The sequence below is a fragment of the Coregonus clupeaformis genome, chromosome 29, assembly GCF_020615455.1.
Source record: "Coregonus clupeaformis isolate EN_2021a chromosome 29, ASM2061545v1, whole genome shotgun sequence".
NCBI lineage: Eukaryota > Metazoa > Chordata > Actinopteri > Salmoniformes > Salmonidae > Coregonus > Coregonus clupeaformis.
The window spans coordinates 25,917,494-25,939,843 of NC_059220.1; the positions used below are offsets into that span (position 1 = coordinate 25,917,494).

At 41.9% G+C, this 22,350-nt stretch overlaps 1 protein-coding gene across 1 annotated transcript in view; it reads left to right on the top strand.

Moving 5' to 3' along the window:
- Positions 1-1,903: 1,903 nt before the first annotated feature.
- Positions 1,904-22,350, top strand: part of LOC121544936 (KATNB1-like protein 1) — a 66,449-nt gene continuing 46,002 nt past the window's right edge. Inside the window, exon 1 of the mRNA XM_041855200.1 lies at positions 1,904-1,955. The gene's annotated coding sequence lies outside the window, so the exon portion shown is untranslated. The remainder of the gene's footprint in view (positions 1,956-22,350) is intronic.

The following is a 22,350-nucleotide window of genomic DNA, read 5'->3' on the forward strand; positions in this document are numbered from 1 at the left end:
CTATTTGCACTGCCCCCCACCCCATCCTTTTACGCTGCTGCTACTCTGTTAAGTATTTATGCATAGTCACTTTAACTCTACCCACATGTACATATTACCTCAACTAGCCGGTGCCCCCCGCACATTGACTCTGCAACGGTACCCCCCTGTATATATAGCCTCCCTACTGTCACTTTATTTTACTTCTGCTCTTTTTTTTCTCAACACTTTTTTTTGTTGTTGTTTTATTTTTTACTTTTTTTGTTTAAAATAAATGCACTGTTGGTTAAGGGCTGTAAGTAAGCATTTCACTGTAATGTCTGCACCTGTTGTATTCGGCGCATGTGACCAATAAAATTTGATTTGATTTGATTTGAGTGCTGGTAGAAATCGTCTGTTCTCGGTTGCAACACTCGCTACCGTGTTCCAAACGGCCTCTGGAAGCAAAGTCAGCACAAGAACTGTTCGTCGGGAGCTTCATGAAATGGGTTTCCATGGCCGAGCAGCCGCACACAAGCCTAAAATCACCATGCGCAATGCCAAGCGTCGCTGGAGTGGTGTAAAGCTCGCCGCCATTGGACTCTGGAGCAGTGGAAACGCGTTCTCTGGAGTGATGAATCACGCTTCACCATCTGGCAGTCCGATGGACGAATCTGGGTTTGTCGGATGCCAGGAAAACGCTACCTGCCCCAATGGTTTGTCGAGATTGGTGTGGAAGAACTTGACTGGCCTTCACAGAGCCCTGACCTCAACCTTATCAAACACCTTTGGGATGAATTGGAACCCTGACTGCGAGCCAGGCCTAATCAACCAACATCAGTGCCCGACCTCACTAATGCTCTTGTGGATGAATGGAAGCAAGTCCCCGCAGAAATGTTCCAACATCTAGTGGAAAGCCTTCCCAGAAGAGTGGAGGCTGTTATAGCAGCAAAGGGGGGACCCACTCCATATTAATGCCCATGATTTTGGAATAAGATGTTCGACAAGCAGCTGTCCACATACGTTTGGTCTTGTTGTGTATGTTCAAGTATTAGCATGACAACTTATGATGTGAGCAAATTGGGCACATGGCATGGCAAACATTTTCCATTTTCTAACATGCATTATTTTCACTGATACAAAGCAGCTATAAACAGATGAGTGTGTCCAGAAATTCTTGAACCAATAAAATGACAAATCAGTTTACTGTTCAATGGTCAGTGATGCTGATAGTGGGAGTGCACCCAGTCAACTGCCAAGAGTTGAATAATTATTAAATAATAGTATTTGAGCAATAACGTATAATCAAAACCGGCCCTTAACTTGTTTTAATCTGAAAAGCTTTGACTCACTTCTATTTCAGTAACTTTATTCAGCAGATAATCAAAGACATAAACAACCTTCCCTGCCTGGGTAGCGAGTTTCGTGGAAAAACACAATTCATCTAGCTCCAACTTTGAGAGGTAGAATGCTTTGAAAGTTTCTCAACTTTTACATTTCTGTACACAGATCAATAGTTCAATAGTTTCTGAAGTGATCTTAAATCATGACAGGCATCACCATGGTAACCCTGCTACAACCAAAGTCAGACAGTTATCAAACTCATTGATGTCCGCCTCCCCGTGTCTAGAATGGTGAAAACCAAACATTGGTGGTTTGTTTGTCCTTTGCTGGATTAACAAACAGCAGATTGTTTCATATCACAAGTCTGGAGTACACGACTCAGGCCATACCAGACATTCCTGTGGCCTCTGACAAACCCTTGGGTTCAATGTTCAAACCAGAGCTTTAGCATGCACATTTCTCCAGGCCAAACTTGTTGTGTAATTAATGCCTTCCCCCTTTACTTTGTACTGAGGTCTCTGGCTGCTTTGGCTGGCTCACTCAGATAAGGAGCAGGAGTATAGAAGCTGGCTGGGCTGCCATATAAGGGCAAGGCTACTGTATCCTCACCGCACTTCCTTTAACCTTCCTATAACGCTCCCCAGGCAGAGAGGGTATGTACATGGAGAATACTATCTCCTATTCTCATTCTCTTAATATCTCCTCCTTCTTCCCATCTACTATATGTGAGTGTGTGTAGGGTATGTGTGTGGGAGGGAGGGACTGCTTGTTACACTGTCGAAAAGTATGTGAGAACCACTTCAGTGTAAATTATGTATCCTAGAAATGTTGTTCTGATTATTTCATGTGCTGAATTCTTATGTGTTGACATATTCTTAAAATGTAGCCCTGATGTCCATTGACAGATATTTATAATTGGAAAACAACATTTGTAATTGTGAGGAAAATACAGTGGGGGAAAAAAGTATTTAGTCAGCCACCAATTGTGCAAGTTCTCCCACTTAAAAAGATGAGAGAGGCCTGTAATTTTCATCATAGGTACACGTCAACTATGACAGACAAATTGAGAATTTTTTTCTCCAGAAAATCACATTGTAGGATTTTTAATGAATTGATTTGCAAATTATGGTGGAAAATAAGTATTTGGTCACCTGCAAACAAGCAAGATTTCTGGCTCTCACAGACCTGTAACTTATTCTTTAAGAGGCTCCTCTGTCCTCCACTCGTTACCTGTATTAATGGCACCTGTTTGAACTTGTTATCAGTATAAAAGACACCTGTCCACAACCTCAAACAGTCACACTCCAAACTCCACTATGGCCAAGACCAAAGAGCTGTCAAAGGACACCAGAAACAAAATTGAAGACCTGCACCAGGCTGGGAAGACTGAATCTGCAATAGGTAAGCAGCTTGGTTTGAAGAAATCAACTGTGGGAGCAATTATTAAGAAATGAAGACACACAAGACCACTGATAATCTCCCTCGATCTGGGGCTCCACGCAAGATCTCACCCCGTGGGGTCAAAATAATCACAAGAACGGTGAGCAAAAATCCCAGAACCACACAGGGGGACCTAGTGAATGACCTGCAGAGAGCTGGGACCAAAGTAACAAAGCCTACCATCAGTAACACACTATGCCGCCAGGGACTCAAATCCTGCAGTGCCAGACGTGTCCCCCTGCTTAAGCCAGTACATGTCCAGGCCCGTCTGAAGTTTGCTAGAGTGCATTTGGATGATCCAGAAGAGGATTGGGAGAATGTCATATGGTCAGATGAAACCAAAATATAACTTTTTGGTAAAAACTCAACTCGTCGTGTTTGGAGGACAAAGAATGCTGAGTTGCATCCAAAGAACACCATACCTATTGTGAAGCATGGGGGTGGAAACATCATGCTTTGGGGCTGTTTTTCTGCAAAGGGACCAGGAAAGAATGAATGGGGCCATGTATCGTGAGATTTTGAGTGAAAACCTCCTTCCATCAGCAAGGGCATTGCAGATGAAACGTGGCTGGGTCTTTCAGCATGACAATGATCCCAAACACACCGCCCGGGCAACGAAGGAGTGGCTTCGTAAGAAGCATTTCAAGGTCCTGGAGTGGCCTAGCCAGTCTCCAGATCTCAACCCCATAGAAAATCTTTGGAGGGAGTTGAAAGTCTGTGTTGCCCAGCGACAGCCCCAAAACATCACTGCTCTAGAGGAGATCTGCATGGAGGAATGGGCCAAAATACCAGCAACAGTGTGTGAAAACCTTGTGAAGACTTACAGAAAACATTTTACCTGTGTCATTGCCAACAGAGGGTATATAACAAAGTATTGAGAAACTTTTGTTATTGACCAAATACTTATTTTCCACCATAATTTGCAAATAAATTCATTAAAATTCCTACAATGTTATTTTCTGGAAAAAAAATTCTCATTTTGTCTGTCATAGTTGATGTGTACCTATGATGAAAATTACAGGCCTCTCTCATCTTTTTAAATGGGAGAACTTGCACAATTGGTGTCTGACTAAATACTTTTTTCCCCCACTGTATCTTATTGGACTTATTGGGCTTAAATGAAACGTACATATGATGATGTAGAAATAACAGTAGGGTTTTGGAAGTGACGTCAACAATAGCCATTGACCAGAAAGCCTTATTCCAAAGAGAGATGCCCTTAGTTTGTCCTACGGCACACACTCACCCAGGGTTTATTTATGTCTAGCCAGCAGCAGTACAGTACTCATGGGAGGCATGAGACACAGTTATCTGTTAGAGATGTCTTCAAAGGCCTTTCCTCAGAGACAAGCTCCCAGGAGGGATCTAGCCATGTTGCACACATTAAGACTATGAAATAAAAAACCTGAAAGGAATCAAGTGGCAGGGGAATGCATAATCAGATACAAGAGCTGTGAAATGTGTCCTTGATCCAAGAGCTTAGACACACTATTATTAAAAAATACACATTTTCCTGCTTTTGAAAGCAATGGGGTCCTACAGTGTGTGGCATGATGGGAGTCTGTGTGCGGTCAAAGACATCTGATTAGCAGGCATGGCGTGTGTTTGGATTCTGTAGGATTAAGCTCCTGTCCCCAGCTGTCCCCCTGATCTCCTGCCCTGAGGTGAAACAGATTCTCAGCCTTCTGCTGATGTTTAGGAGAAGGAGCCCACTATACACTTAACTCAAATACCAGCCTGGCTTCAGAGCCTTATGAAACATACTTAACGTATTTCTGAGCACCTCCACGACATATGATACCTACTAATAGCCTAGTTTCTATAGACAGACATGAAAGTAGGGAGGTTCGTTGGGGAGGATGGGTGGGCGTAATCCGCGAGCGTGGGTTCGAGTCGTGTCTGAGACAACTGTAGCATTTTAGCTAACCCTTCCCCCTTATTCAAAATGTAACCCAATTCTTATAATAATATAAATAATAATATGCCATTTAGCAGACGCTTTTATCCAAAGCGACTTACAGGCATGCGTGCATACATTTTTGTGTATGGGTGGTCCCGGGGTTCGAACCCACTACCTTGGCGTTACAAGCGCCGTGCTCTACCAGCTGAGCTACAGAGGACCACAATTAACCTGCTAAGTAAATTCACCTAACCTTTTTGGAGATTTTAGTTCTCCAGACCTTTTAAGTAAATTATCCTAACCTAAGTCCCCAAGATGTATAATAAGTTATTCATCCAATTCGTATACTATTATACGACCAGCTAAGACATATGATACTATACCTCCTATAATTCGTATGATATTGTAAGACCGCTATTCCATTCATAATGTAACCGGGGTGAAAGTAAGCCGGAACGGTCCGGTACGGAGTACAGGCAAAATAAATAGTGGGGGTACGCTGTACCGGTAAAACATGAGCCTATCACAATAACTAAAACAAAGATTCCATGAAAACTGTAGGCTATTACACTATCATTACTGCATGGCAGTCGCATGAAAAATGAGCAAATAGACTTAAAAACGATGCTCTAAAATGCGGTGTGGTTCGATGAGAACACTGAAATGTTTCTGTAGCCGAGACCGAGACGTGTGCGGACAGCAGTGTACGCATCGATTCAAGTTACAAGACTTGTGTAGGCCTAATGAATGACATTCACTGAATGTCATTCATAACACTTTTTGTCATTTTGTAAGTGATGTCTCTTTGCATTTATCAAATGGCACTGTATGCATGCCAGAATTATTTTAGAGTGAGTAGCCTAATGTTTGGAATAGTGACTGAAGTCTGGACACTGACTGTATACTTCACAAGTAGCCTATTATAATATTAGCTAACTCCTGCAGATTTCAGTGTTCCGTGCAGAAAAATGATACACCAAATGTTAATTTTGTCTCAGGAACAGGAGTGGAGAAATCTGATTTATTTCTTTCAGCATCTTGAGAGAATGAGAATGTGTGCTTAGGGACCTGTTATGTAGCTTATGTGCAATTTCTTTCAGCGACATAAAAGCTGACAGCGTTTCATTTTCAACCACATAAAATATGCATCCAAGACGAACTGAAATACTAGCATAAACATGTTGGATCGTTTTCACAGCTTTTCATTTCCTTAAAACTGGTCAAACTGATGTCATTTAGAAATCTCCCTGGTCCCTAAACATCCTTGCTCTGTGAGAAAAGCAGAAATTAAAGAGAAAACTTTACTGATGTCAACTACATTGTTGATGATTCATTGATCATTCTAGCGATTAAGCCTATGAAATTATTCTGGTGAGCAGGGCTTTATTTAGTATTCTTGATAAGCATCAAGTAATGACAGAAGAGAAGCTGCGTGATTCTAATTATAGACAAGTTGACTAACAAATAGCCTACCAAATTTAGGAAATCATAAGCAATTATGTAGGGCTTAATAAATATTATTTTCCGCACCCCCTGTCGTTACGCCACCCCTGAGTAACGTGCACAGGTAGACTACATGAGCCTTTTGAAGTAATTGTTTAACAATCAGATGAAAACATCATGACTGGTTGTGTTTATGCCACATTAAAAGGTGGGCTAATACATTAAAAAAGTTAAACGACAAATCTTTACTATTAGGTCCATAGAGATTCTGTTAAATTAATATGGATTCTATATGTAATTTTACATACGCTCTTATCCAGAGCAACTTACAGTAGTGAGTGCATACATTTTTCATACTGGTCCCCGTGGGAATCAAACTCACAACCCTGGCGTTGCAAGCACCAAGCTCTACCAACTGAGCCACACAACAGACCCATCTTTGTATTTTTAAGTGCGTGCATACATACAGCCCTGTGATCCTGTGCTGTAGACCAGAGGCAGGCAGACTACTGTTGAGTTACTGATGTTCCATTCCTATGTATAAGGCACACACTGCACCATTCATCACAGATCCATAATCACAGTATACATACACCTTTAAGCTCTAACACTAATGATACCCCAAAATGTTTTTACTGCATAAGGTCTTCTAGAACAAATGTTCTATCCACATCATTTTTTAAAACTCAAGCAATTGAGTGCATCTCAGAATGCTCCATGTTAAAAGCCAGAAGAACATTGCAAATTGATTCAGTACTCAAAAATGTGTGTTGACTGGGCCAGTGTCCATGTTGTGCTGCTGTGTCTGCTCTCTGTCTGAGGGAGAGTTGGTTCCCCTCTCCTTCTCCCTCCTTCTCCAAGGCCACTGAGGGTAAAATTGAGTCACTGACTCAGCAGCTGGGCTCTGTCCACCCTCATATCTCCCAGGATTCCACAGGAGACAGCCACGGCCAAGTCCAACTTGTAAACTCTGACGACGTGATCACTTCCTCTTCTTCCTTATATGGACAGGTCCACCAAAGAAAGTTTTAGCACTTTGTCTTTGGGTAACACGTACACAGTGGCGTAAAGTGCTTAAGTAAAAATACTTGAAAGTACTACTTAAGTCGTTTTTTGGGGTATCTCTACTTTACTTTATTATTTATATTTTTGACTACTTTTACTTTTACTTCACTACATTCCTAAAGAAAATAATTTACTTTTTCTCTGACACCCAAAAGTACTCATTACAGTTTGAATGCTTAGCAGGACAGGAAAAGGGTCCAATTCACGCACTTCTCAAGAGAACATCCCTGGTCGTCCCTATTGCCTCTGATCTGGCAGACTCACTAAACATGCCAAGGGGGGTGAATACTTTCGCAAGCCACTGTATAGACAGGTGTGTGTCTTTCCAAATCATATCCAATCAATTTAATTTACCCACAGGTGGACTCCAATCAAGTTGTAGAAACATCTCAAGGATGACATCTCCCAAATATCACTATTTCTAAAACAAGCCATAGAAGGTTGGTTGCAATTTCAATTGAATCCTCCAGAAACGACAGAACAAATAATGCAACAAATATTGTGGTTAAAAAAACTTTTTTCTTTGACAGAATGTTTAAAAAAGGTATAATCTTCGTAAATGATATCATCGGTTGGACTGGTGGAGTTATGTCACACATGCAGCTAACAAAAACATATGGAAATGTCTGCTCTACCCAAAATTACAACCAAATAATTGCAGCATTACCGCAAAAATGGAAGAGGAAAGTGGAAGGGGAAAAAAGTAAGGAACTTGTCTGTTGGCCCTGCATTAAAGAACATAATTGGTTAAAGAAAACTGTGATAAATAACAAAGTATACCAGTTTCATTTGAGGACCAAAGGATTGACAGCCATCCCATATACAGTGGGGAGAACAAGTATTTGATACACTGCCGATTTTGCAGGTTTTCCTACTTACAAAGCATGTAGAGGTCTGTAATTTTTTATCATAGGTACCCTTCAACTGTGAGAGACGGAATCTAAAACAAAAATCCAGAAAATCACATTGAATGATTTTTAAGTAATTAATTTGCATTTTATTGCATGACATAAGTATTTGATACATCAGAAAAGCAGAACTTAATATTTGGTACAGAAACCTTTGTTTGCAATTACAGAGATCATACGTTTCCAGTAGGTCTTGACCAGGTTTGCACACACTGCAGCAGGGATTTTGGCCCACTCCTCCATACAGACCTTCTCCAGATCCTTCAGGTTTCGGGGCTGTCGCTGGGCAATATGGACTTTCAGCTCCCTCCAAAGATTTTCTATTGGGTTCAGGTCTGGAGACTGGCTAGGCCACTCCAGGACCTTGAGATGCTTCTTACGGAGCCACTCCTTAGTTGCCCTGGCTGTGTGTTTCGGGTCGTTGTCATGCTGGAAGACCCAGCCACGACCCATCTTCAATGCTCTTACTGAGGGAATGAGGTTGTTGGCCAAGATCTCGCGATACATGGCCCCATCCATCCTCCCCTCAATACGGTGCAGTTGTCCTGTCCCCTTTGCAGAAAAGCATCCCCAAAGAATGATGTTTCCACCTCCATGCTTCACGGTTGGGATGGTGTTCTTGGGGTTGTACTCATCCTTCTTCTTCCTCCAAACACGGCGAGTGGAGTTTAGACCAAAAAGCTATATTTTTGTCTCATCAGACCACATGACCTTCTCCCATTCCTCCTCTGGATCATCCAGATGGTCATTGGCAAACTTCAGATGGGCCTGGACATGCGCTGGCTTGAGCAGCGGCACCTTGCGTGCGCTGCAGGATTTTAATCCATGACGGCGTAGTGTGTTACTAATGGTTTTCTTTGAGACTGTGGTCTCAGCTCTCTTCAGGTCATTGACCAGGTCCTGCCGTGTAGTTCTGGGCTGATCCCTCACCTTCCTCATGATCATTGATGCCCCACGAGGTGAGATCTTGCATGGAGCCCCAGACCGAGGGTGATTGACCATCATCTTGAACTTCTTCCATTTTCTAATAATTGCGCCAACAGTTGTTGCCTTCTCACCAAGCTGCTTGCCTATTGTCCTGTAGCCCATCCCAGCCTTGTGCAGGTCTACAATTGTATCCCTGATGTCCTTACACAGCTCTCTGGTCTTGGCCATTGTGGAGAGGTTGGAGTCTATTTGATTGAGTGTGTGGACAGGTGTCTTTTATACAGGTAACTAGTTCAAACAGGTGCAGTTAATACAGGTAATGAGTGGAGAACAGGAGAGCTTCTTAAAGAAAAACTAACAGGTCTGTGAGAGCCGGAATTCTTACTGGTTGGTAGGTGATCAAATACTTATGTCATGCAATAAAATGCAAATTAATTGCTTAAAAATCATACAATGTGATTTTCTGGATTTTTGTTTTAGATTCCGTCTCTCACAGTTGAAGTGTACCTATGATAAAAATGACAGACCTCTACATGCTTTGTAAGTAGGAAAACCTGCAAAATCGGCAGTGTATCAAATACTTGATCTCCCCACTGTAGATTGCAAAATAGTTGGGAAGAGATTTTTGACGTACCGATCCCATGGCATAGTGTTTATGAACTGATACGCAAAATGTCGCCGGATTCAAAACTTAGAATTTTTCAATTTAAATTATTATAAAAAATTATTGCTACCAATAGAATGTTATTTATATGGGGGATACAATCTCCCCAGCTCTGCAGATTTTGCTGCGAAGAGACAGAATCATTAGATCATTTGTTTTGGTACTGTCCATTTGTAGCTTGTTTTTGGACACAGGTCCAGGAATGGCTAAAGGATTGCAATATTACCTGGAGCTAACCCTGCAGATAGCATTACTGGGTGAGCTGAAAAGTCATAGTCAATTGATCAATAATATAATAATACTTTTAGAAAAAAATGTATTTTCAATTTACAATCTGTAGAAACAATGAGAATAAAAAGGTTCAGAACTTTTGTAAAACATCACAGTACAGTTGAAATATATATGGCAAATAGAAATTCAATATGGATGGTGTTAAGAGATAGATGGGTGGTGTTGAATGGAGTTGAAGAATGGGACTAATAACAACTAACAACAACTAATAACAACAAGATAACTAATAATGTAAGCATACTGTGTCCATAATAAGTATATAGGTTATAGGTTGAGAGCTTTTGTGAAAGAGCACAGTTAGAAAGATATGGCATATAGAAGCAAACCGGATGGACATCATGAAAATGATCAGAGAGGTTGAGGGTAGAGGAAGTTCAGGAGTAAAAACAAACAAAATATAATTATTGTAAAATTGACTGTGTCCATAAAATGTATATAGTATGTATAAGCTGGAAGTAGAGGCCTAAGCATTGTTGTTCACTAGTTTACTCCAATTAGGGAAGGGGTGGTGGGGTTGGAAAGTAATAAAGGGAAATATATTTAAAAAAAGGAAATGTGTATGTATGTGTATATATGTACAGTGAGGGAAAAAAGTATTTGATCCCCTGCTGATTTTGTACGTTTGCCCACTGACAAAGAAATGATCAGTCTATAATTTTAATGGTAGGTTTACTTGAACAGTGAGAGACAGAATAACAACAACAAAATCCAGAAAGACGCATGTCAACAATGTTATAAATTGATTTGCATTTTAATGAGGGAAATAAGTATTTGACCCCTCTGCAAAACATGACTTAGTACTTGGTGGCAAAACCCTTGTTGGCAATCACAGAGGTCAGACGTTTCTTGTAGTTGGCCACCAGGTTTACACACATCTCAGGAGGGATTTTGTCCCACTCCTCTTTGCAGATCTTCTCCAAGTCATTAAGGTTTCGAGGCTGACGTTTGGCAACTCGAACCTTCAGCTCCCTCCACAGATTTTCTATGGGATTAAGGTCTGGAGACTGGCTAGGCCACTCCAGGACCTTAATGTGCTTCTTCTTGAGCCACTCCTTTGTTGCCTTGGCCGTGTGTTTTGGGTCATTGTCATGCTGGAATACCCATCCACGACCCATTTTCAATGCCCTGGCTGAGGGAAGGAGGTTCTCACCCAAGATTTGACGGTACATGGCCCCGTCAATCATCCCTTTGATGCGGTGAAGTTGTCCTGTCCCCTTAGCAGAAAAACACCCCCAAAGCATAACGTTTCCACCTCCATATTTGACGGTGGGGATGGTGTTCTTGGGGTCATAGGCAGCATTCCTCCTCCTCCAAACACGGCGAGTTCAGTTGATGCCAAAGAGCTCCATTTTGGTCTCATCTGACCACAACACTTTCACCCAGTTCTCATCTGAATCATTCAGATGTTCATTGGCAAACTTCAGACGGGCATGTATATGTGCTTTCTTGAGCAGGGGGACCATGCGGGCGCTGCAGGATTTCAGTCCTTCACGGCGTAGTGTGTTACCAATTGTTTTCTTGGTGACTATGGTCCCAGCTGCCTTGAGATCATTGACAAGATCCTCCTGTGTAGTTCTGGGCTGATTCCTCACCGTTCTCATGATCATTGCAACTCCACGAGGTGAGATCTTGCATGGAGCCCCAGGCCGAGGGAGATTGACAGTTTTTTTGTGTTTCTTCCATTTGCGAATAATCGCACCAACTGTTGTCACCTTCTCACCAAGCTGCTTGGCGATGGTCCTGTAGCCCATTCCAACCTTGTGTAGGTCTACAATCTTGTCCCTGAAATCCTTGGAGAGCTCTTTGGTCTTGGCCATGGTGGAGAGTTTGGAATCTGATTGATTGATTGCTTCTGTTGACAGGTGTCTTTTATACAGGTAACAAGCTGAGATTAGGAGCACTCCCTTTAAGAGTGTGCTCCTAATATCAGCTCGTTACCTGTATAAACGACACCTGGGAGCCAGAAATCTTTCTGATTGAGAGGGGGTCAAATACGTATTTCCCTCATTAAAATGCAAATCAATTTATAACATTTTTGACATACGTTTTTCTGGATTTTTTTGTTGTTATTCTGTCTCTCACTGTTCAAATAAACCTACCATTAAAATGATAGACTGATCATGTAATGTACAAAATCAGCAGGGGATCAAATACTTTTTTCCCTCTCTGTATGTAAATATGTATGTATGTATATATGTGTATACAGTGGGGAGAACAAGTATTTGATACACTGCCGATTTTGCAGGTTTTCCTACTTACAAAGCATGTAGAGGTCTGTAATTTTTATCATAGGTACATTTAAACTGTGAGAGACTGAATTTAAAACAAAAATCCAGAAAATCACATTGTATGATTTTTAAATAATTAATTTGCATTTTATTGCATTACATAAGTATTTGATCACCTACCAACCAGTAAGAATTCTGGCTCTCACAGACCTGTTAGTTTTTCTTTAAGAAGCCCTCCTGTTCTCCACTCATTACCTGTATTAACTGCACCTGTTTGAACTCGTTACCTGTATAAAAGACACCTGTCCACACACTCAATCAAACAGACTCCAACCTCTCCACAATGGCCAAGACCAGAGAGCTGTGTAAGGACATCAGGGATAAAATTGTAGACCTGCACAAGGCTGGGATGGGCTACAGGACAATAGGCAAGCAGCTTGGTGAGAAGGCAACAACTGTTGGCGCAATTATTAGAAAATGGAAGAAGTTCAAGATGACGGTCAATCACCCTCGGTCTGGGGCTCCATGCAAGATCTCACCTCGTGGGGCATCAATGATCATGAGGAAGGTGAGGGATCAGCCCAGAACTACACGGCAGGACCTGGTCAATGACCTGAAGAGAGCTGGGACCACAGTCTCAAAGAAAACCATTAGTAACACACTACGCCGTCATGGATTAAAATCCTGCAGCGTACGCAAGGTCCCCCTGCTCAAGCCAGCGCATGTCCAGGCCCGTCTGAAGTTTGCCAATGACCATCTGGATGATGCAGAGGAGGAATGGGAGAAAGTCATGTGGTCTGATGAGACAAAAATAGAGCTTTTTGGTCTAAACTCCACTCGCCGTGTTTGGAGGAAGAAGAAGGATGAGTACAACCCCAAGAACACCATCCCAACCATGAAGCATGGAGGTGGAAACATCATTCTTTGGGGATGCTTTTCTGCAAAGGGGACAGGACGACTGCACCGTATTGAGGGGAGGATGGATGGGGCCATTATCGCGAGATCTTGGCCAACAACCTCCTTCCCTCTGTAAGAGCATTGAAGATGGGTCGTGGCTGGGTCTTCCAGCATGACAACGACCCGAAACACACAGCCAGGGCAACTAAGGAGTGGCTCCGTAAGAAGCATCTCAAGGTCCTGGAGTGGCCTAGCCAGTCTCCAGACCTGAACCCAATAGAAAATCTTTGGAGGGAGCTGAAAGTCCGTATTGCCCAGCGACAGCCCCGAAACCTGAAGGATCTGGAGAAGGTCTGTATGGAGGAGTGGGCCAAAATCCCTGCTGCAGTGTGTGCAAACCTGGTCAAGACCTACAGGAAACGTATGATCTCTGTAATTGCAAACAAAGGTTTCTGTACCAAATATTAAGTTCTGCTTTTCTGATGTATCAAATAATGTCATGCAATAAAATGCAAATTAATTACTTAAAAATCATACAATGTGATTTTCTGGATTTTTGTTTTAGATTCCGTCTCTCACAGTTGAAGTGTACCTATGATAAAAATGACAGACCTCTACATGCTTTGTAAGTAGGAAAACCTGCAAAATCGGCAGTGTATCAAATACTTGTTCTCCCCACTGTATATATATATATATATATATATATATATATATATGTATATATATATATATATAACATATGGGGGATTGGAAGTGATGCAGACAATTACATTGATGGAAGTTACAATCTATCTGCAATATTAAAGCTGATCTACCCCCGAAAAAATAATAAACATCTCAAGGATGATCAATGGAAACAGGATGCACCAGAGCTCAATTTCGAATCTCATAGCAAAGGGTCTGAGTACTTATGTAAATAAGGTATTTCTGTTTTTTTTATTTTGTATACATTTGCAAAAATTTCTAAAAACCAGTTTTCACTTTCTAGGGTATTGTGTGTAGATTGATGAGGAAAACATTTAATTTAATCAATTTTAGAATTAGACCGTAACGTAACAAAATGTGGAAAAAGGGAAAGGGTCTGAATACATTCAGAATGCACTGTAAATGTATACGTCTGTTTTACGTACAATACGCCTACTTTCAATCCGTTGGACGGTATGGGGAGGACAGCAAATCAAACATATTTGGTTTTTCTATCGTGACAGTTTCAAAGGCATTTAGTTCAAACAAACGCTGTGGTCCAAGCAGTCGGAAAAGCCCAACGCAGCACATTCATTTGAGTGGTGATTTATCGTCCCCATTGAAAACAGACGTATCACAGTGTTTTCCTGGGGTTGCCATACGAGCTGTACATCACATAGATCACACGTGCTTTTCTTCAAGACACCATTGAAAGCAGCAGGAAATGGGCCTTAACATTATGACAGTGGTTTACAGAAACACACAGTTTTTAGGAGGTCTACGTCTAAATGACTCTCCCAGGACTTCCACGACACTTTTATTTGCATTTGTTTCTTAACAACAGTTATTACAGTTATGTTACATCTATCAAACCTCCTGTATTTGGAAGTCTGAAGTATGAGTAATAAAACCCAACAGTGTTCGGGAGGGACTGTCTGAGATTGTGACAGTTTGGTTGAATATAGCTCTCAATGATATTGGAGATTAACACTTTTTGCCAGACTGAAACGAGACTGGTTTCTAATGAACTAAAGGCAGCTGTGGTCTGTCTTCAAGATGGGAATACAATTTTTAAAAATGTGGATCCCCATTAGCTGACACCATAACGTCAGCTAATCTTCCTGGGGTCCAACACAGAACTTAAAAGACATTACAAACTATTACATTTACATTAAGACATTTCAAACATTTAGCAAGTAGGCATTACAGACAATTAAAATACCTGACATGTAATACATTAAACATTTAGTTGGATTAGTATCTGTCCAGTCATATGGTCGATCGCATTAGATGTTATTTTATTGTTTTCTTGAAGGTGGATTTATTTTTGCCTGAGAAATGTGATTTGGTAAAGAATTCCATTCAGTGATGGCTCTGTATATTACTGTATATTTGAGGAGAGTTGTCCTTGGTGTGGGGTTTATCAGATGTCCTGAACTAAGGAGGATGAGGGACTGTGTGTTGGTCAGGCCTGCTTTGGCACAATCTCCATCTCCTTGGAGTTGAAACTTTTACATAACAAAGTTGATATTCTGAAGTTTTACAGAGAACCCTCAAATGAATCATAAACCCTGAGAGTTTGTCCATTATTCATGCCTGTTGTTTACGGTGGAGTGGATTACATTATTGAATGTTTAAACCAAGGTGTTTAGTTTTCCCATTCCATTACTGAGCACAGTCAGGTCGCTGTCTCTTTCCATCTCATCTTCCTTCCTCCCTTCCTGTGCGAGGTATGCGATCACGCAGAGCGCATGCTTATTTGAAAAGCCGCAATAGAATCCCTGTCACTTCTATTTTAACCAGGCATGGCCTGGAGATGAATGCAGATATATCAGGGCCTGTTTATAGATAGGCAGGTGCTCCAAGTTATTGATGTGATGGATAAAAATGGGTCATGTTTGAGAGACAAAGTGATATGTTGGACTTGGCCAACTTCTCCCCCTTTTCCTCTTTACCCTCCCTCCTTCTCCTCACATGTTTGGAGTGTGGCATGAATGCCACCATTCTCTGTCTTTTCATCCTGTTTAAAATAGTTGTATCTGTCTATACCTGATGCCCAAGAGGGCATTGACAGAAAAAAAAATGAGCGCCCTGAAAATGGTATACAAGTTGTTGTTATCTGACTCCCTTTGAGCTCAAATTGTGCTACAGTGAGGGAAAAAAGTATTTGATCCCCTGCTGATTTTGTACGTTTGCCCACTGACAAAGAAATGATCAGTCTATAATTTTTATGGTAGGTTTATTTGAACAGTGAGAGACAGCATAACAACAAAAAAATCCAGATAAACGCATGTCAAAAATGTTATAAATTGATTTGCATTTCAATGAGGGAAGTATTTGACCCCTCTGCAAAACATGACTTAGTACTTGGTGGCAAAACCCTTGTTGGCAATCACAGAGGTCAGACGTTTCTTGTAGTTGGCCACCAGGTTTGCACACATCTCAAGAGGGATTTTGTTCCACTCCTCTTTGCAGATCTTCTCCAAGTCATTAAGGTTTCGAGGCTGACGTTTGGCAACTCGAACCTTCAGCTCCCTCCACAGATTTTCTATGGGATTAAGGTCTGGAGACTGGCTAGGCCACTCCAGGACCTTAATGTGCTTCTTGTTGAGCCACTCCTTTGTTGCCTTGGCTGTGTTTTGGGGTCATTGTCATGCTGGAATACCCATCCACGACCCATTTTCAATGCCCTGGCTGAGGGAAGGAGGTTCTCACCCAAGATTTGACGGTACATGGCCCCGTCCATCGTCCCTTTGATGCGGTGAAGTTGTCCTGTCCCCTTAGCAGAAAAACACCCCCAAAGCATAACGTTTCCACCTCCATATTTGACGGTGGGGATGGTGTTCTTGGGGTCATAGGCAGCATTCCTCCTCCTCCAAACACGGCGAGTTCAGTTGATGCCAAAGAGCTCCATTTTGGTCTCATCTGACCACAACACTTTCACCCAGTTCTCCTCTGAATCATTCAGATGTTCATTGGCAAACTTCAGACGGGCATGTATATGTGCTTTCTTGAGCAGGGGGACCTTGCGGGCGCTGCAGGATTTCAGTCCTTCACGGCATAGTGTGTTACCAATTGTTTTCTTGGTGACTATGGTCCCAGCTGCCTTGAGATCATTGACAAGATCCTCCCGTGTAGTTCTGGGCTGATTCCTCACCGTTCTCATGATCATTGCAACTCCACGAGGTGAGATCTTGCATGGAGCCCCAGGCCAAGGGAGATTTTGTGTTTCTTCCATTTGCGAATAATCGCACCAACTGCTGTCACCTTCTCACCAAGCTGTTTGGCGATGGTCTTGTAGCCCATTCCAGCCTTGTGTAGGTCTACAATCTTGTCCCTGACATCCTTGGAGAGCTCTTTGGTCTTGGCCATGGTGGAGAGTTTGGAATCTGATTGATTGATTGCTTCTGTGGACAGGTGTCTTTTATACAGGTAACAAGCTGAGATTAGGAGCACTCCCTTTAAGAGTGTGCTCCTAATCTCAGCTCGTTACCTGTATAAAAGACACCTGGGAGCCAGAAATCTTTCTGATTGAGAGGGGGTCAAATACTTATTTCCCTCATTAAAATGCAAATCAATTTATAACATTTTTGACATGCGTTTTTCTGGATTTTTTTGTTGTTATTCTGTTTCTCACTGTTCAAATAAACCTACCATAAAAATAATAGACTGATCATTTCTGTCAGTGGGCAAACGTACAAAATCTGCTGGGGATCAAATACTTTTTTCCCTCACTGTATTCATAGTTGTATCCTTTTTTAATGAGAAAAGCAAAGGCTAATATCCACAAAATCAGCAAGTGAATCAAATGATTTATTTATGTATAAAAGAGTGATGCCAGTGAGGTCGTCCCTCCGTTTTGTTTGCAAAGTGTTTATACTACTAATTGTATGCTAGATTGTGTTTATTACTATTGAAAGAAACCATATTATACAGAGTAACCCACATTGCACTGTGGGTACACATCATTCTTTGATTATAAAGTTTATAGTCAGGACAAAATTCATTTTGTTTCCATAAAAACTTTTTCGTAGTTGTGGATACCAGGCAAGCACCTACTCCTACAAAACACTACATAATAATCAGTGCCAATAGCTACCAGTTGCCAAAACAGTTTAAACCAAAATGCATTCAATATGATTGGAGTCATGTTCTTAATGTTTTTATTTCCTGGACAAATGGGATTTCTTTCATAATTATATTGTTTTGTCACAGTAGGAGCTCATCTATAATTTAGACTGGCCAAAAATACTTACATTTACCAGACGCTCTTATCCAGAGCAACTAAGGTTAAGTGCCTTGCTCAAGGGCACACCGACTGATTTTTCACCTCAGGGATTCAAACCAGCGACCCTTCGGTTACTAGCCCAACTCTCTTAACCGCTAGGCTACCCGCCGCCCACCTCATTGTCTAACAGCTGCAACTCAATAATCATATTCCCCCTTTGCTATAGTACTTTGGTATTGCTGGTCCACAGTGGGCTTATTAAGTGTTAGAGGGAGGTTTTCTGGGTCCAGGGCAATAGACAGGCTTGGGCCCCTCCCTGACTCACCCATACTGTAGTAGGCTATGTAGCGTTTGGCTCCTAGGCCTGTATGAGACCATTTTTCTGTGCACAGGCCAGACTAACTTTCCCTTATTTGACTTAACTGACTGCATTCATTATATAATCTATTATTCTATACTGTCAGTAGTGATAGAAATCATTCTTCAGCTCATTAGGAATCAAAGTAATACATGAGCAATAAACTAATACATTCAGTCTCCTCAGGAGAGAGGCTCCCAGAGACGCCTTTGAGGATGTGACTGAGGATTCTGAGTCCCTCATCGTGTTATTCAGTCTTCATTTCTGTATTGTCTGATTGAGTCGCACACGCCAGTACTCTATCTGTCCTAGAGTGACCAGGCCTATGATATCCCTGGAGATATAGACTGAGAGAGCAGTCCAGCATCGCCCGTCTTGTGTAATCGACATCAATAGCAGTTAATATGCCTTCTGGATCCGCATGACAAGAGGATATGAGACCTCAGGGTATCAGAACAAGCCTAAACATCTGCACTCCTCCTTCCATCTTGTCTGAGAAAATATGTGAATCTGAACCCTTTTGGCCCAAAACATCTCTGTCCCATCATCTGTTCCTCCTTAACACCCGGTAACAGCAGCAGCCCCACCCGCCTGGACACTGATTTATTCAATAGCTCGCCTTGGCTTGGCAACTTTGGAAACATTTGGCGATGTGGGACTAATTTTAAGGGATCACATCTCCTCGCCGAAGGTTGATCAAGTTTTTTATTTAGACTGAAAGCTCATGAAAGGACCTATTCTTCACATTCCAAAACCACCAATCTGCATGTGCTGATCCATTGCAGAGCAAATGCACGGGGGATTTTATTTGTGGCATGGTTCACATGCAAGATACAATGCAGTACAAAAGTAGGAATAGCAGAGGTATACAGTTCAGCAGATGGTACCTGTGAATGTACTTGGAATGTATTACTTTGATATACAGTGCCTTTGGAAAGTATTCAGACCCTTTGACTTTTTCCATATTTTGTTACATTACAGCCTTATTCTAAAATTGATTAAATAGCTTTTTTTCATCATCAATCTATACACAATACCCCATTATGTCAAAGCAAAAACAGGTTTTTAGAAATTTTTGCTAATTTATTAAAAATATCAACTGAAATACAACATTTACCAAAGTATTCAGACCCTTTACTCAGTACTTTGTTGAAGCACCTTTGGCAGCGGTTACAGCATCAAATACTTATTGGGTATGACACCACAAGCTTGGCACACCATTCTTCTCTGCAAATCCTCTCAAGCTCTGTCAGGTTGGATGGGGTGCATTGCGTTGCTGCACAGCTATTTTCAGGTCTCTCCAGAGATGTTCAATCAGGTTCAAGTCCGGGCTCTGGCTGGGCCACTCAAGGACATTCAGAGACTTGTCCCGAAGCCACTCCTGCATTGTCTTGGCTGTGTGCTTAGTGTCGTTGTCCTTTTGGAAGGTGAACCTTCGCCCCAGTCTGAGGTCCTGAGCGCTCTGGAGCAGGTTTTTATCAAGGATCTCTCTATACTTTGCTCCGTTCATCTTTCCCTGCTGCTGAAAAAAAACATCCCCACAGCATGATGCTGCCACCACCATGCTTCACTGTAGGGATGGTGCCAGGTTTCCTCCAGACGTGGCGCTTGGCATTCAGGATAAAGAGTTCAATCTTGTTTCATCAGACCAGAGAATCTTGTTTCTCATAGTCTGAGAGTCTTTAGGTGCCTTTCGGCAAACTCCAAGAGGGCCGTCATGTGCCTTTTACTGAGGAGTGGCTTCCGTCTGGCCACTACCATAAAGGCCTGATTGGTGGAGTGCTTCAGAGATGGTTGTCCTACTGGAAGGTTCTCCCATCTCCACAGAGTAACTCTAGAGCTCTGTCAGAGTGACCATCGGGTTCTTGGTCACCTCCCTGACCAAGGCCCTTCTCCCCCAATTGCTCAGTTTGGCTGGGCGGCCATCTCTAGGAAGAGTGTTGGTGGTTCCAAACTTCTTCCATTTAAGAATGATGGAGGCCACTGTGTTCTTGGGGATCTTCAATGCTGCAGATATTTTTGGGTACCCTTCCCCAGATCTGTGCCTTGACACAATCCTGTCTCGGAGCTCTACGGACAATTCCTTTGACCTCATGGCTTGGTTTTTGCTCTGACATGCACTGTCAACTGTGGGACCTTATATAATAATAATAAGAATATGCCATTTAGCAGATGCTTTTATCCAAAGTGACTTACAGTCATGTGTGCATAAATTTTTACGTATGGGTGGTCCCGGGGATCGAACCCACTACCCTGGCGTTACAAGCGCCATGCTCTACCAATTGAGCTACAGGTGTGTGCCTTTCCAAATCATGTCCAATCAATTGAACAGGTGGACTCCAATCAAGTTGTAGAAACATCTCAAGGATAATCAATGGAAACAGGATGCACCTGAGATCAATTTCGAATCTCATAGCAAAGGGTCTGAATACTTATGTAAATAAGGTATTTCAGTTTTTTATTTTTTATAAATTAGCAAAAATGTCAACTTTTTTTCACTTTGTCATTATGGGGTATTGTGTGTAGATTGCACAGGATTATTTATTTTTTAATCCATTTTAGAATAAGGCTGTAACGTAACAAAATGTGGAAAAAGTAAAGGGGTCTGAATACTTTCCGAAGGCACTTTGTTACAATCAGATGGGATGGCATTTGGTTGTTGTTTTTGTTTGTGTGCTCCTTTGGTTGCGTGTTCACATATCTCTGTGGACGAGCTGGCAAGGCTTCAGGTGGCATTCAGATCCCCATAGTGGAGAAGAGACCCACTGTGCACAGATGTCAATTCAACATCTATTCCACGTTGGTTCAACACAATTTCATTGAAATGACGTGGAAACAACGTTGATTCAACCAGTGTGCCCAGTGGGGAGGAGAAGAGAAGAGAGGAGACGGTGGAAGCATGGTGGGCTTGGAGTCACGGAGCACAAAGGAGTGAATCATCTCTCTGCTGGGCAGGGTGACTCGTGTTTGTACTATACACAATCGAATGGCTGGAATCTTGAAGCCTGACTGGAGAGACGCTGCATTTATGTGTGCTTGAGAAGTGTGTGAGCTGATCCCACCCGCACTCACATAACCACACAACCACACAACCACACACACCACCTAATGCCCATGTCAATAATCATATCCAGGGAAGGTCTGTCTTAGGGTTGTGCAATATCAAAGGCACAAATGATTTGTCTTTCCCAATGTTTGATTTTTCCTCTGGAGCTTTATAGTGTTGAATATTGGCAATGTGCATTTGTGGTCTCTTGCAGTTTTTATAAAATCTAAGAGGGCCTTGTCTTCTGAAATATGCCTTTTCCTATACTGTAGTCACAAAGAAAATTCATAATATGAGGGGAAATAGTGCTAGAAGGAGAACACACAAAGTGTCTTTGAGAACTTGTTCAGTGAGCACACACATGCGCCAGACAAGGCAAGTGACATAACAAGCATACTAGCACAGTAAAAACCAAAGACAGGAAAAAATATCTCACCTTCATGTAAAGCCAAAACACTGACCCCACATGTCAGCTCTAGGTGTACATGGAGCTAAAAGAGAACACTGTGTGAGATGAGAAGACATGACACTGACAGAGAGGCCTATTTTATTTCTGATAGCTATTTCTGAAGTCAGACTGCAGAATTTTCCTCTTAGTGACATTAGCCAGAAGGTTTCTGTATGCTTAGACGTGGGCTTGCTGACGTAATAGTGTGAGATAGCCAGTCCAGCAACCTCTTCAAAGGGGAAACACAGTGAGTGTCTGCACAGCCTCACAGCTTGCAAGCTGCCCAGTCAGTATCCAATGGTGTCATCCTGTACATTCTACCATGTAGAATCTACATGATATATTCTCACTGTTAAAAGATGGCAGTCAAATTGCATCTGTCTACATCAGTCCACAGAAAGTCTTTATCAGCAGTACTATGTTTTTCACATTAAGCTTCTTGTGAGGCAGTCAGACAGACAGACTGAGCCTGAACAGAATAACAGCTGTATTTCAGCTAAGAAAAAGAGGAAGAAGGGGAA